This window comes from Panthera pardus, unplaced genomic scaffold (assembly GCF_024362965.1).
Source record: "Panthera pardus isolate Hobbes unplaced genomic scaffold, ASM2436296v1 HiC_scaffold_12, whole genome shotgun sequence".
NCBI lineage: Eukaryota > Metazoa > Chordata > Mammalia > Carnivora > Felidae > Panthera > Panthera pardus.
Window position 1 is genome coordinate 36,775,509 of NW_026526677.1, and position 14,837 is coordinate 36,790,345.

General features: G+C 38.5%; 1 pseudogene; it reads left to right on the forward strand.

The window, feature by feature from the left end:
• Nucleotides 1-5,245: 5,245 nt before the first annotated feature.
• The window catches only part of LOC109271046 (transcription initiation factor TFIID subunit 10-like), a 33,025-nt pseudogene continuing 23,433 nt past the window's right edge, over nucleotides 5,246-14,837 (forward strand).

Here is a 14,837-nt window from a genome sequence, read left to right on the forward strand (position 1 = left end):
AATAAGGTTAAATGAGCCTGTAAAAACAGAGATTATGGTCGGTAATGAAAACTATACCCATCTTCTTCTTCTGACTCTTCTCTAACTACCTCGCACCCTCCTTTTTCTCCTTTAAATGTATGGGTAATCGAGTAGGTCCAGGAACGAATGGCAGCTTCAGTTCTGTTTCGTGATGTTGGGGAAGTCACAGCCTGCCGGCATGTCTGTTTTGACATCTGTAAAACCAGAATAATAGCCTACAACTGCACACCATACTGTGAAGACAAACGCAGTAACACCCGCAAAGCAGACTGAGCTCAGGGGAAGGCAGGAACCCTGTGCAATAAAAAGTAATGGCAGCAACCACATTTAAAACTTTTATTTCCAAGATATTCCCGAAAACCTGCTGTTCGGGACGTAGTGTCCTTTCATGAGAAACAAACGTCTGCCCATATTCATTCACGTCCAGGTCAGCAAAGGATGGCTGTAGTTTAATATACTTGTTGCACCCTCTGTAGATTAACAAGGAGCCATTGGGAAAATAAACTGTGTGGTAATGGTGCTGGCAGGAAATTCAAAAAGCAAAACAAACAAAAACAGCAACCCCCCCAGGCCCATTCTGTGCAGTTATCTTTCAGCTGACAGCATGTTTTACTGTGAATTTTATTGGCTTTACCCTAAGCTAGCTTTAACCACCTTAATTGGGAGATTGTGCCAGCATCTTAGATGTCACTTTGCCCGACAACAGGTGTTCCTAATACGCCATGCCATAAGTCCCCAGGTGTCACATTCGATCGGATCTACTCTTTCCACGGAGCTCGGTAATTAGAAATTGTGCAACATTTCACACTTGATTTGAGATTTAGAGTTTTCAACATTCTCCCAGAGGAGTACTGTCAGGAATAGAACGCTTTCAGATGAAATCGTTTGCTTAAAACAATGCATGCAAAAGCATGAGACACTTTGATTAAGGGCAAGCGTTTTTACATTTCTTTAGTTTTAGAAATGCCTCAGCTCTCATTGCTCGGCATGGCTGTCGACGTTATAAATGACCATGAATATATCAGCAAGCCTTTCTCCTGCTCTTGCTCAGTGCCCCTGACAGGTTCTGGGGAATGCTAAACTATTACAGGAGACACATTTGCAGCTCAGCCCGGGAAATGCAGCCAAGCAATGGGAGTGTGCTGGGGGAGGACTTTTGTCTGGGTGTCACTCTTTGATTGAAAAAGAGCACATAGCAATGACCTTCTAACTGTCCTGGCAATGAAAGAATTACCTGGTGTGAGGAGAGTTAGTAAAATATTCCTTTTAAAAGTTAGAGCAATATAATAGCAGAGTAGAAAAGGGGGACTAAAATTAGAGAGAAAAGAGGCCAGTCTTTCAGGAGAATGCTTTGTCCCTTTCAGAATAAAATCTTTTAAAAACACACATCAGTAATCCACCCAAGTCAAACACCACCCATTGTTCAATGCCTTACAGCCTCAATGGGCCTTTTTTATTGTTCTCCCCCCCCCCCCCCCGCCGCCCCCGTCAGATTTGATACTGATTTTTTTCTCCCAGTCAGATTTGATACAGATTTGACACTGACTTGCCTGTAGAATCTGGTTTTCTTGTTTCAGAAAACTAATGAAAAGTGATAATAAAAAGCAGAATCCTATTTATGAGGCTTGTCCCATTCAGAGTTTTCATGGTGTCTCACACTCAGTAAGTCTTTGGGGGGCGGTGCTGCTGCTCTCCCAGGGAGACAGACTCCTGGCTTCTCTCATGCCTTCCATGCACCATCCTTCAGAGCGCTGTGGGGCTAATCCTCCAAAAGATTGTCTGACTTCCAATTACTTTCCAGATAAGGATGTTCAAGGGCTTCCTTGATCCAGTCCCCAATGCTTCACAGTCCCACCTCACCGCCCTCAAGCTTGCCTCCAAACATTCGTGCCACATGATTGCCTATCTCTGCCCTGCATTTCCAGTTTCTTTTGCTATACACTGTATCTGCAGTCCTTTGCCTTGTGTCCCCATCTCCATGTGTCTTTGTTGTCACTTACCCCACCTCTGCCCCTTAAGCCTAAATGAATTGCTATCTGTTCAGAAATCCCATACAATATATTCAGATGCTTCCTAAGTCATTTCATCACATCTTCTCCCGTGCATCATCATATACTGTATCATACGTAGGATAACGTAGTGCAATACGATATACACTATATAATACAAAATATCATATAAGATAATGTATTTGTGTCATATATTATGTTTCCTCAAGGTCTAGATTTAATTTGGGCTTATGCCTCCTCTATACAGCACCTCCCAGAGTCCACTGTATTCAGTGTGTACTGGATAACCTAAACAGACACCAAAAGGAATATCTTTATTCTCATTTCACTAATTCTCCCTTTGTTGGTACAATTTTCCTCTTGATTTGTTCACAAATCAAATCTTCTGGCTGAAAATGACAAGGTTGCAATGTGGTCTAGACAGAAGGCAAGAGTGAATAAATCCCAAAGAAACGTTGAGGTGTATTGTGGCAAAATGGTTGTTGAAACTGAAAGGCACCTGGATTAATTTAGCCCATTCTTCAAGGTACCAACTCCTCCAAGGAAACCTGCCCTGATCCCTCAGGAAATGTTGCCTTTACCCTGGAATTCTGTGGACCACACTATATAAAAATATCACAATGTGTGGACATCAGCACTAACTCTCACAAAAACTGGGACTATATTTTTAAACCAATGTTGGTTAAGAAAGCAACAGATTTTCCACTATTTTGTTCTTATTTGGAAAACATGCCATTGCCTCCTGTCCACTCAAAATACTATGTAAATTCTGTTTTAGGATTTAACTAGACACACATCAATTAGCGAGTCTAAAACCAAATTGTAATCCTTTGCAACTCCAAATAGCCCACAAACAAAAGCTTTTAGAAAAAGAAGTTAGTCCTGTCATTTGAATTCTAACAGTCTCAGTCCTTTTTCATTCAACTTGTGAAATGTCTTTAATAATAAAATTCTGTTTGTGTCCCTTTCTTTATTTGTATCTTTTCATTTCAAGAGTAGTGCATATTATTTAAAGGATATCAGCTTTATCTTGATAGGTCTCAATTTTCTCATTTTCTACGTACACATCATGATACCACCTGATTTTTTGGCTCCTGGCCATCTTTCAGCTGGTGGAAATTGACTTTCAGAGCATTTGTAAATGACCGAGTTCCCACTCTATCTACCTCACTGTGCTATTGTGAGGATTACATTTGATAATGTGAAAGTGCTTTGAAACTAGAAAAGTCTTATACTAATCATATCATCTCTGAATTGTGGGTCATTTGAGACTGATGGCATAGTCTTAATGGTGCCAGAATCACCGACCTTTAGATCGGTTAATTCCGTGAAATTAAATAATGTGCTTTGTTTCAACATTTGACCCAGTTGTTCATAGCTGGGATATAAAGTGTTCTGAGGTGTGTGTGCATGTGCACGTGCACACACATGGGTTATATAGAGGAGGATGTTAACTTACTACAAAGTAAGTGCAACATAAAAAATCAATGTCAGTGATGACAACCTTATTTCTCAGTTGCTTAACCTGATCCAGGGCTCAAATTCAGATGGTACAATGACATGGACATGCCAGTTGTTAAATATTATGCTTTCATTTGAGTTAAAATTCTCCACTGCTTCCTCTTACTCCTTTCCCCTAGAACCCTGCCTGCCCCATTGCCAAGACAACTACTGTTCTGATTGGCCGGTGTCTTGATAAATATTTGATATTTGCCTTTTCCTAACTGTGTAAGTAGAAAAAAGGATGAAAGAGAAAACGAGATATGGGTTGCTCCTAACCTGGCTTGAACTTTACAGAGGAGGGAAAGAAAAGGGATGAGCTTCCTAACCAGGTCTTTTCTTCCTGATCTCTACATTTCTTATTTTCCGGTTCCCATTGCTGGAGATAGACCCTCCTGGACTGTTGCAGCACCCTAATTCTTTCTCTAGTCTCATAATATGTTCCAGTCTCCTCACGCGAACTGCCATTATGCATCGCTGGCATCTAAGGAGATATTGCCCTTCCTAGGTGCCTTTATTTACGCTCCAGGCATTCAGGGTGACACTCCTGTGTGTTCCCAGCGTGCCATAGTCTCATCCTAAAGTGTGTATCACTGTGTACTGTAATACATTGCCTTTTTACTTGTTTTTTATCCCCAAGACTGATCATTCCTTATCAAAGTTCTCCGGCACTCAGGGAATGATCCACAAATGAACGAATAAGTAGGCTTCATGTGTTGAGATTTAGTATTCGAGACCATATGTGACCATTAAATGCATTTGATCTTGGTTAATTCCTGTTTCAGGCACATAAACGGTGATACTCAGAGAGAGTATCACCATTACACAGAACAACTGTCTGGATTTGAGCGGAGTCTGTCTGAGTCCAAAATCTGTATCCTTGCAATGGCCTCACATTGCATTTCAAGTGAGGAATAAATCTTTCCTTTCCCACTGAGCCTCATAGCCCATGGGCGTTTGTGGTTCACCGAGCAGCCCCATTATTCTCTGACTCGGTTTTCTCCACTGAGATTTGAGAATTTTTTTAAACCATTTCTAAAGTTTATCCCATATGAATCTTTGCAACACAGATTCTGCTCTGTATCCAGCAATCAAATCAAAAGCCACTGAGGTTTGGGATTCTCCAGGCCATTTGTCAAAACGATTCTTGGGCTTGAATGCTTTATGCTCCAGTATTCTCTTTCTTTTGTTCTTTTTTGGGCCTGTGACATTTTTTAAGGCTTTACTCTTTGAAAACATTTTACAATTCCCATTGTTTGCACAGATGTATCGCACAATAGAGTGGTGTGGTATCTGCCTTCCCAGCTCTTCCCCTTATCTGATCTTTCACATTGTGCCACACTTTTTTTTAAGTGTTTATTTATTTATTTATTTATTTGAGAGAGACAGAGACAGTGCAAGTGGGGAAGGGGCAGAGAGAGAGGGAGAGAGAGAATCCTAAGCAGGCTCCACACTGCCAGCGCAGAGCCCAACACGGGACTTGAACTCACGAAACTGGGAGATCATGACCTGAGCCAAAGTGAAGAGTCAGACACTTCACCGACTAAACCACCCAGGCACCCCTGGTCTTAGTCTTCATCAAATTATCCAAGAGAAAGTTTTTTTTAGAAATGTAACTTGTACCTGGTGTGGTTTATAAATTGGTATTTCTTCTACTCTTCCTAAACATGTGACCTCTTTTTCAATGCCATGGAAAAGGCCCACAGACTTCAGGCATGTGGGTGTGCCTGCCTAATATGTACCACAAGGCTGGTACCAACGGCTGCTCAGCCCTTCGTCCAGATCCTGGCCAACCCCCAGCTGGTAGCATCTCTTGGGTAAGTTACAGTTTTTTGAACACTTATGAGTTTTCTCATATGTTAAGAGGAAATAGAAATAATAATCACCTTCTTGGGTTGGTAGTAGAAATAAATGTACCTTACTTGACTTAGCCCTGAAGGAATTTTAGTAAACTGATTTTGTATGTAATTCTTTTAAAATAAGGAGATTTCAGTTAGAAATTAAAGAGAGAGGGGCGCCTGGGTGGCTCAGTCGGTTAAGCGTCCGACTTCGGCTCAGGTCATGATCTCGCGGTTCGTGAGTTCAAGCCCCGTGTCGGGCTCTGTGCTGATGGCTCAGAGCCTGGAGCCTGTTTCAGATTCTGTGTCTCCCTCTCTCTCTGACCCTCCCCCGTTCATGCTCTGTCTCTCCCTGTCTTAAAAATAAGTAAACGTTAAAAAAAATTAAAGAGAGAGAGAGAGAATATAAATGGTTTTGAAAAAAAACTCTTGGCAATGCTAGTGTATTGTATTTTTCATCAGTTTCCAATGCATCCTAATGGTGTATGGGAAAAAATTCCCAGGATTCTTACTATCAATGTGTTTTTAAAAAGCAGGGAGTGGTTAGCAGAAAGGAAAAACAAATTCTCTTCTATAGACTCCAGAAAAGAGAACAACCCAGCCTACATCCCGACTTTAATCTGTGAAACCTGTCAGGCTTTGGCCATGTAAGATAATTAAGTCTTGTTGTTTTAAACAGTAAGCCTGTGGTAAGTTGTTACAGCAGCAAATGGAAAATGAATACACCTATCTTGTTTCACCCACCAGGAAGTATGCTTCATCTGAACAGGAACTGATCTAGTGGTCACCATATTTCTTGTGCCAAGGATAGTGATTGGTACATAGTAAATATTCACTAAATTGTTGATGAATTTCAATTAATAATTTTGAATTCATTAATCATTTTGTCAGATTCTACATAAAGACTTTCAAAAGAAAAATGCGTCAAATAATACCAGCTTACATTTTGTAATTCAACAAGCATCTTTCTCTGTTATTTGGTTTTATTTTAAGATAGAATATGAATGAAGTACATGGTGCATTTAGTATTATTTTTAATTTAAATATTGAGAAACTGAAGATCTGAGATGTGAAATAAACTTTGCTGCTTCAGGCAGGTGTAAAGGGGCAATCCTGTACTCCAAGTCTGGTATTTGGATTTCAAATCCTTCTGAGCATTTAGTGATTAATTAATTAATTTATATTCACATTCATCAATAATCGAGTGCTTAAGAACTGTGCAGCACACTAAGAACTAAAACAAAGTAAATAAATGACCCTGCCTCCATAATTCAGAACCTAGGAGCCAATACAGACATACAAATAATCACTCAACATAATAAGATAAAGCTCACAGTTAAAGAAGGCAGATTCAACACAGTTTTCAATGTCTCTCCAGTTACAGTCCCAAAATGGCAACACAGAAATAAAATATGGAAAAAACTAATAACGTCAAAGCAAAGTCAAAAGGACTGAGCACACAAGATTGCTCCGTCGTGTGTTTTCAGATAGAAGCGAATGAACAGAAGAGGTGACTCCTGTGTCTGGGCAGAAGTGGTCACAGCTCCAAGTGTTCAAGGAGATGGATCCAAAAATTAGGGAACTGCCAACAAATTCCTGCAGAGGGTCAGACCTGAAGCAGTCCAGGTACGACAGAGGAGGAACAAGACACAAGCTGAACACGGGGACACTAATCAAGAATCTGGATCTATCACAGTCTTCTTTTGCATACCTCTCCTGTTTCGAAGATACAAGACACTAAAGTATTGCACACGTGCTTTGACAGACAGCGTCGGTTCACTAAAACAGTACCTTTTCCCAATTCCTTTCTTCCTCTCCTGCCTTCACTCTTTAGCCTTAAAAAATTGCATACCTGCCCTTCCCGTTCTCTAAAGCATTTGGGGTAGCTTTGTGCAACCAGTTTGGCTGATGAATTCCAGCCAATAAGATCAGAGTGGAAACCTTTTGGAGATCTTTCTAAAAGGGTGTAATGTACGAAACAATGGCAGCATATTTACATGACAGGATACAGAGGAGAGAATTAAGAATACATTGTCCTGATATTGCTAAGCTTTTAAACCAATGACAGTAACTTTCTAGTTCTAGATTTCCTACTATGTGAAAAAAGTCACCCCTATTTTCTTAAGCCATATGTAGAAGTGTTTTCTGTTACTTGGAGGCAAAAATCATTCCTAAAATTTACATATACATAGATTTAGTAGAAACTCCAAAAGATATATGTATATGAAATCATGAAAGAGAAGAAAATGTTGAGCCAGTTCCTGAGCGGTGGACTCAGGAGCCCAGGTATAGATTAGCTTTGGACAGGAAGATTGAGGATGTCTGTTTTGCTAGGACAGAAAGGACAAGTTTGATGATGAATATAGGTTCAAAAAAGGGTTAAGGGAGGGACAGCATGCTGAGAAATCTTTTGCCAGAAAACCTGAATTTTACTCTGTAAAGTAGGATGCAAAGTCGTGTGTGTGTGTGTGTGTGTGTGTGTGTGCGTGAGAGAGAGAGAGAGAGAGAGAGAGAGCAGGCATGTGCCTGATGATAGATACTTGTTTGGTGGAGGGTTTGAGGAGTTAAAGGGAAAGTGACATTTACAGCCACAGTTGAGGTGGCTAGGAATGGAAGCTGACTATAATCATGAAGATAGTTACAAGCATTGGAGACCCACCGTGACTGCATGGTGATGACTCAGAGGTAGAGCTTTGCACATAAGAGAGCTGACAGTGATAACCACAGGCGCGTGTCAGAGGAGTCTATGCAGTACACCAGGAGGGGGAACAGGGATGTATAGTGTAGAATCAGGGACGTAGAAATCAATTGTTGCCATATTGTAGTTTTGAAACATTGAATAGGATATGTAAGTTCTTGAGTCTCTGGTTCTTCAACTATACAACAGGGCAGTAATGCCTACTTCAGAGGGTTATTATCTTGTCGCATGAGATAAATTTTATTAAAGGCTCAGTAGCAGACCTCACGTATGCAGCACTTTTCATTATCCTCTAAAAAAGAAAGCTGGAAACGCATGTGGTCCTGGCATGAGTCGGGTTTCAGTTAAGGTTAAGACTATCAGAAAAGAACCTCTAGTTTTTGGATTGTGCCATCAGATCGCTAGGAAAGAAATTTAGGATAAGTTATTGCAGCTTCCCCCAGCATCAGCTGGCTTTAAGACACTGGCTTACAAGCGGAAGAAACAAATGGAAATGTCTCTCAACTATGAAGTCTTCAAACAGATTCCCAATTAGAATTTCACGGTGAATTGCAATTGCATTTTTTTTTTTTTTGCCTTTAGACATTTCATCGATACATTCTATCGCCTTGCCTGCTGGAAGATTTTCATCAAGGAGAAGATAACCTTTTAGATAGTTATAAGGGTGAGTCAAGAGATCAGCAATCAATGAATCACTCAGGCTTTGTAAATGACACGGCAGTTTCATGATCTCTAGCCTTTATTGCACAATAGATATTTGTTAGGAAAAATAAATAAAAGAAAGAAAAACCATTGTGAAACTACTCTACTGGTTCACAGTGATAAAGCTACAAAGTATCGTGATTATTAAGATTAATAGAGATAAGATGACAACTTTCTGGTAACTCTGATGACTATTACATCAATTAATATTTTTTTTCATTTTTAATGTATTTGAACTTTCAAGCCTTGATTCATCTTGGATTGTGTCCAAAAATCGAAAGCCCACAGGAAATATTCTCCATGTTTATGTGAAATAACATGAGCTACACTACATTGTTCCATGTAATCCAGAAGCATTAAGAGGTATTAAAGTATCTGAATTTTAGTGTTCTTCTAGGGTTGAAATTTGTTTTTCTAGTAAGTAAGCAAGACATTTATTCTCTATTTCATGGATAACGGAATGACACATTTCAATCTGTGCACATTTTTACTGTACCTGAGAATTTTATTTTTTCCTCAAAGCCAAAATTGTCCTTTTTTTGAGGAAGAAAATGAAATATCTACTTGTTAGTCAAAATATAGTCAATTATTTTACAATTATTTTTTATTAAAATTTCCCAAGACATGCTGATATCTGAGAAGTCTGACATTTTGTTTAGTTAACACTTATAAAAGCCATTCAAAACAGAACTTTGAAAAACATTGAATCTCAGTCCAGAATTAAATGGGGTTTGGTAACATTTCTGGCCTTTGGTTATTCAACTAATCTAAGGGAGAAAGAGAATAAATCAATTCTTCTGTGGATAGGTATGGCCAAGCCAATCAATCACTGTTTCCAGTTTTCATGTTACAAGTTGTTAATACAAAGACACTAGAGACAGGTGCTCTGTATTTAAATATTACTCTGTGAGCATTATTTAAAAATAGATGTTAGTTGGGTTATTTTGAGTAATTTTAGGTTTATAGAAAAATACAGAATAGGCAAAGTATTCCCATGTTCCCCAACACCCTTCCTCTGGTTTCCTCTATTATTAACATCTTGAATTATGGTAGTACATCTGTTAATATTGGTGAGTACTAATGCATTATTATTCATTAAGATCCATAGTTTAAATTAAGGTTCATTCTTTATGTTTAACATCGTATAGGTCGTCTATTCTCTTCCCTTCAAATTCTGGGCATCTACATATCTTTTTAGTGTCTCCGTAGTTTTGCCTTATCTAGAATGTCAAATAGTTGGAATCATACACCAGGTAGCATCATCAGATTGGCCTCTTTCACTTAACAATATGCACTTAAGTTTTCTCGTGTCTTGTGGGAGCTTGACGGCTCACTTTTTTATTGCTGAATAATATTCCTTGCATCGATGTGCCAAGTTTGTTTGTCCATTAATTTACTGACGAGCATCATGATTGCTTCCTAGTTTTGGCAATTATGAATGAAGCTGCTCTGCAGGCTGATATTCAGGTTTTTGAGTAATAAGTTTTCAACTCATATGGTTAAATATCATGGAACATGATTGCTAGGTCATATGGCAAAATGATACTACGTTTTGCCAGAAACTCTGCAAAACTGGGTTACAAAATGACTGTGCCATTTTGCGTTTCTGTCAGTAACGTACAACAGCTCGTTGCCCCACATCCTCACCAGCATTTGGTGTTGCCAGTGTTTTGGAATTTTGCCATTCTAACAGGCATGTAGTGGTATCTCACTGTTGGTTTAATTTGCAATTTCCTAATGACATATGATGTTAAGCATCTTTTCATATGCTTATTTGCCATCTGTTTATCTTCTCTAGTGAGACTTCTGTTCAGATATTTTGCCCATCTTTTAATTGGATAGAATTGCATTTTTAAATAAATATTTGATGCCTCAGGACAGACATAGACAAAGGCAATGATGCCAAAGCCAGTAAGATTTGACCAGGGGTAATGGAAGTCTGTGTCAATAAAAGGAGGTTTTTTAGCCATGGTATAATTTAAGTGAGAGCTGTTACCATGTCCATTCAGGTTCTGTTAGGTGTAAGAAGACGTATTCTCAAGTACATTCCAGTTGTTGGAATGGAGAGATTGACCCATTTTTCTCTTGCTATAATCAAACATTTCAGTGTTTAATATTCAAATCACTCCTCTTGCTTTAATGAACAACCCTATGTTAAGAATTCTTTCATTTATCTTACAAGTATCTCTTAAATTGCTACTGTGTGCTAAGTACAGTTTTAGGTTGAGAAACTGTGGTGATGAATCAGACAAATGTCCCTCAGTTGGAGGAACTTACTGTAAATTTGGAAGAGTCAGACAATTAAGTAAGTGCATAAAAAATAAGACAGTTTTAAAGGAAGAAAATTAAAACAAGAGGATGAATAAAATAAGATAGGATTAGTGAGATAGAGGCTGATTAGAAGGGGCATCAGATCAGAGAAGGAGCCTCTGAGAAAGAGACATTTGAACCAAACCTAGGTTAGGAATCAGAGGTGGGCAGATGGTGGTGATAGGTGTAGGTCTGGGCTGGAAGAGTGCTTTCCAAACCTGAAGGAAGAACAAGTGGGAAAGCCACGAGGTAGAGCCGAACTTGGCCTATTTGAGAAATAGAAAGCCAGTATAGCTGAAGCGCGATGAATGAACTGAGTGAACTCTAGGGACACCTTGCCCAACTGCTGATGGTTTTCAGGAAAACAAACGAACAAACAAAAGCACATGAAAACATTTCAGCTACAAAATAAAATCTTGTACTACTGCTAAATTAAAACTTCAGAGGAATTAAGCAATGAAAAGTTTATAGTATCACTCTCCAATAGGCAATTCGATATTAAAACAATAAATACCAAACCATAAATAAGTATATGAAAGTCTAACTCAATTCTGATGTTTCCCTGGATGGCTATTATGGCACACACTAAAATATTACCCAACCTGTGTTTCTCACCTCCATTCCTATTAATATAACCTAAAATTTGTTGGAGATTGCAAGGTCCCAGCTTGCTATTTCAGTAGCTCTTACCACGGAGAATTGCCATATGACACAGAGAATAACAGTAAGTCATCAACAAAATTCAGATGGTAAATTGTGGGAAATCTGTTGATTTCCTGATAAAAGAGCAAGAACAGAAGAGATTGCCTTCACTCCCATACCCCTTGAGTCCTGCCTTGAGGACTTTCTTGGTGTATCCATCTGTAGCAGCTATGTTGCAATCATTCGGCTACAAGCCAGGTTCTCTGATAACACCACAGTGCAAATGAACCTAGACAAGCAACAACAGTTACTGAGTTACTCAGCTACTGGTTAGCTGAGAAAGCAGTATATGGCTTCAATGTAGTCAGGCTTTCTGTCTCTGTCGCTCATACATGTTCCTAATTGCTAGAACTATTTGATGATTTCTTCTCTAATCAAATAGCAAAGGATCACTTTTACTTTGAGGGGCGTGGATACACTCTATACTTGTGCTCAGTATAGTCACCCCGACTTCAAAGAGCACAAACAGGAGGAAGCCACATGCACTGAGCTCTTACCAGGATCCAGGGGAAGCTCTTAAAGCCAGATGTATTTATCACTTCAGCATCACTATGAAGCTGGTGCTCTTAACATTCACAGTTTATAGGTAAGGAATCAGAAGTTCAGAAATGCAAAGTAACCAGTCCACAGCCAAACACCTCATGAGTGGCAGAGTCAGGGTCTGAACCCAGGTTCCAGGGCCCCTGGCTCTAATCATTCTGTAGGACTGTCTCCTAGAATTAATGAGCCATTTCTTTACATAAGATTCAGTGGCCCAGACCAATGAGACTTTATGTACAAATTCTGATTCCTTCAGAGTTGATATGAAAAAGGATAAATTCAAAGTGACTCTACATGTACATATGGTACATGTACATGTAATCTACTTGTACATATTAAGGTTTAGTATTTATACATATGTTTTTATCATGGTCTTTATAATGAGTAGTTAATAGTCTCGCAGGGGAAAAAGTGGACTCAAATAGCAGTCTTGATGGAGTGCCAAGCATTAGCCTCACTTGAATTAAAATGGCTAAGTAATATATATTTTTTCTTTTAGAAAGCAATTTTAAAGAAAACACTGGCAGATTGTTATGAGATGAAATTAGAGAATAGTCTGCTAATAAAGGCCATTGAACAGTGTGTGTTTCTGTTTGTTTTGGAAACTGAGAAAACGTTTGTACACGGTCATCGCAGCTGTTCAATGTCTTTCTTGAGCTAGAGGTTCCCTGTTGTTGTGGCATAATTACAGAGCCCTGTGTGCCCAAGAACCTCAAAACAATCTGCATTTCAAAGGAGCTCAAGAGCCCAGCAATCTGTCAGTTCAAGCCCATACACTATTCAAAGAAGAAATTTGACAGTAAAAAGTCTTTACACAAATAAGAAAATTGAGTTACAATAAAGTTAAGAGAATTAGTTCATGTTTCACATGTTATTCTGTTACATGGATTTTAAGAGGAAGGCATCTATTTAACCATTAATACTCATTAACGAAATTTCTCATGAGTGTATGAAGGCAATTAATAATGGCGTTATTGTACCCCTAAGAGCCCTTCCTATTGCTTTTATATTACCGGAAACAATGCCAATACATATCTTTACAGTTGTGTTGATGGTGGTACAAAGTACTCTTTTTATGGAGAATACAAAATATCTAAACTCATATACTGATAACCTGGACAAATTTCACACAATCTCAGCATTCAAACTGAATCACCAAGTATGTCAATGATAAGCAGCCTGTTCCATTGAGGTATCTGCTTGATTGTGACTCTCAGAGAGGCTTCCTTACCCCTTCAGAAAATAGCAGCCAGTCCTCATTTTCTCATTTCTTCCTTCCTTTATCTTCAGAGAACCTACAATTGATGTATCTGTTTTTGTTTCCATACTTACCATCTTTTATCCCTCTAGAATAAGTCTTTGTCTATTCTCTGCCATTAGGATGCTGACCAGGGCTGGACTGATGGTAGATGCTTATTAAATGTTTGCTGAAATAACTCATGAATGCATATTGCTGATTTCTTCTCTGAACTACTTATTCAACGATACTAAATAGTCATCATGTCTTACTCATCCCTTCAGGTGAAATACGGACATCATAAGGTTTAACGAGCATTCCTTCTGGAAGATGTCCCCTTCCTTCTCCTGTGTGATAGCATAGCATATGTAGACAACACTACAAATATATTTACTTGTCGGATTAAATGCTTTTTTCATAATTATTTTGATAATACAAGTCCTTGACTCTTGGTTGAAAAAAAACCAAACATTATGCTTATTATATTTTATTCCAATATAATGTAACTTAACAAGGACTATGTAATTATTACACAAGATTTCATTTTAAAAGTGTAACATAAGGACTGCAGCAATCTTCACTGACATAATAGTTAAACCCAGGTGGCACATAATTATCTTCATACTTTCTTATCTTTTTGTAACCGTAATCCAACAAATTACTTTAATTAACCATAATACTAAGGAGAAACAGGAGAAGTGATTAAGAAAATAACTTTCTAATGGAAGCATTTACTCTTATCCTTGACGCTGAAAAATGGATTTACGATGAAAATTACAAGACTTTCTCTCCGTGGGATGAGATATAAACCCTCCTTTGGTACCGAACACTTAACAGAATATTTAATAAGCTATCAGAGGATAAAACAGAACTTACTAAATGAGAGGTTTCCCACTCACACCTGAACTCTTCTGCTTCTCTATTGAATCCCAGAAGAACAAACCTTCACATTATAATCCAGAGGGAAAGGTACCTCTAGTCAAGTCTGAGAATCTGCCTCATCTACTTTATCATCACCCCTTGACTTGTTTCAAGTTTCACACTTTACAACAGCTTTTCTTTCCAATTAGTGGTTAGGTGTTATGACTACTTCAAATTTTTTTTTTTTTTTTTAATGAATGGTGTTTTCACATTTTGCCTGTTTTTGAAATTTATTTACTTGGTTTCCTTTTGATTATTTCAGTGATGGCAATGCAGATGGAAATCCCTTTGCTCTGATATATTTAACCGGAGGATAATGGGTCTCATCTAATTTAAATCAGTACTTTCAAAAAGAAAAC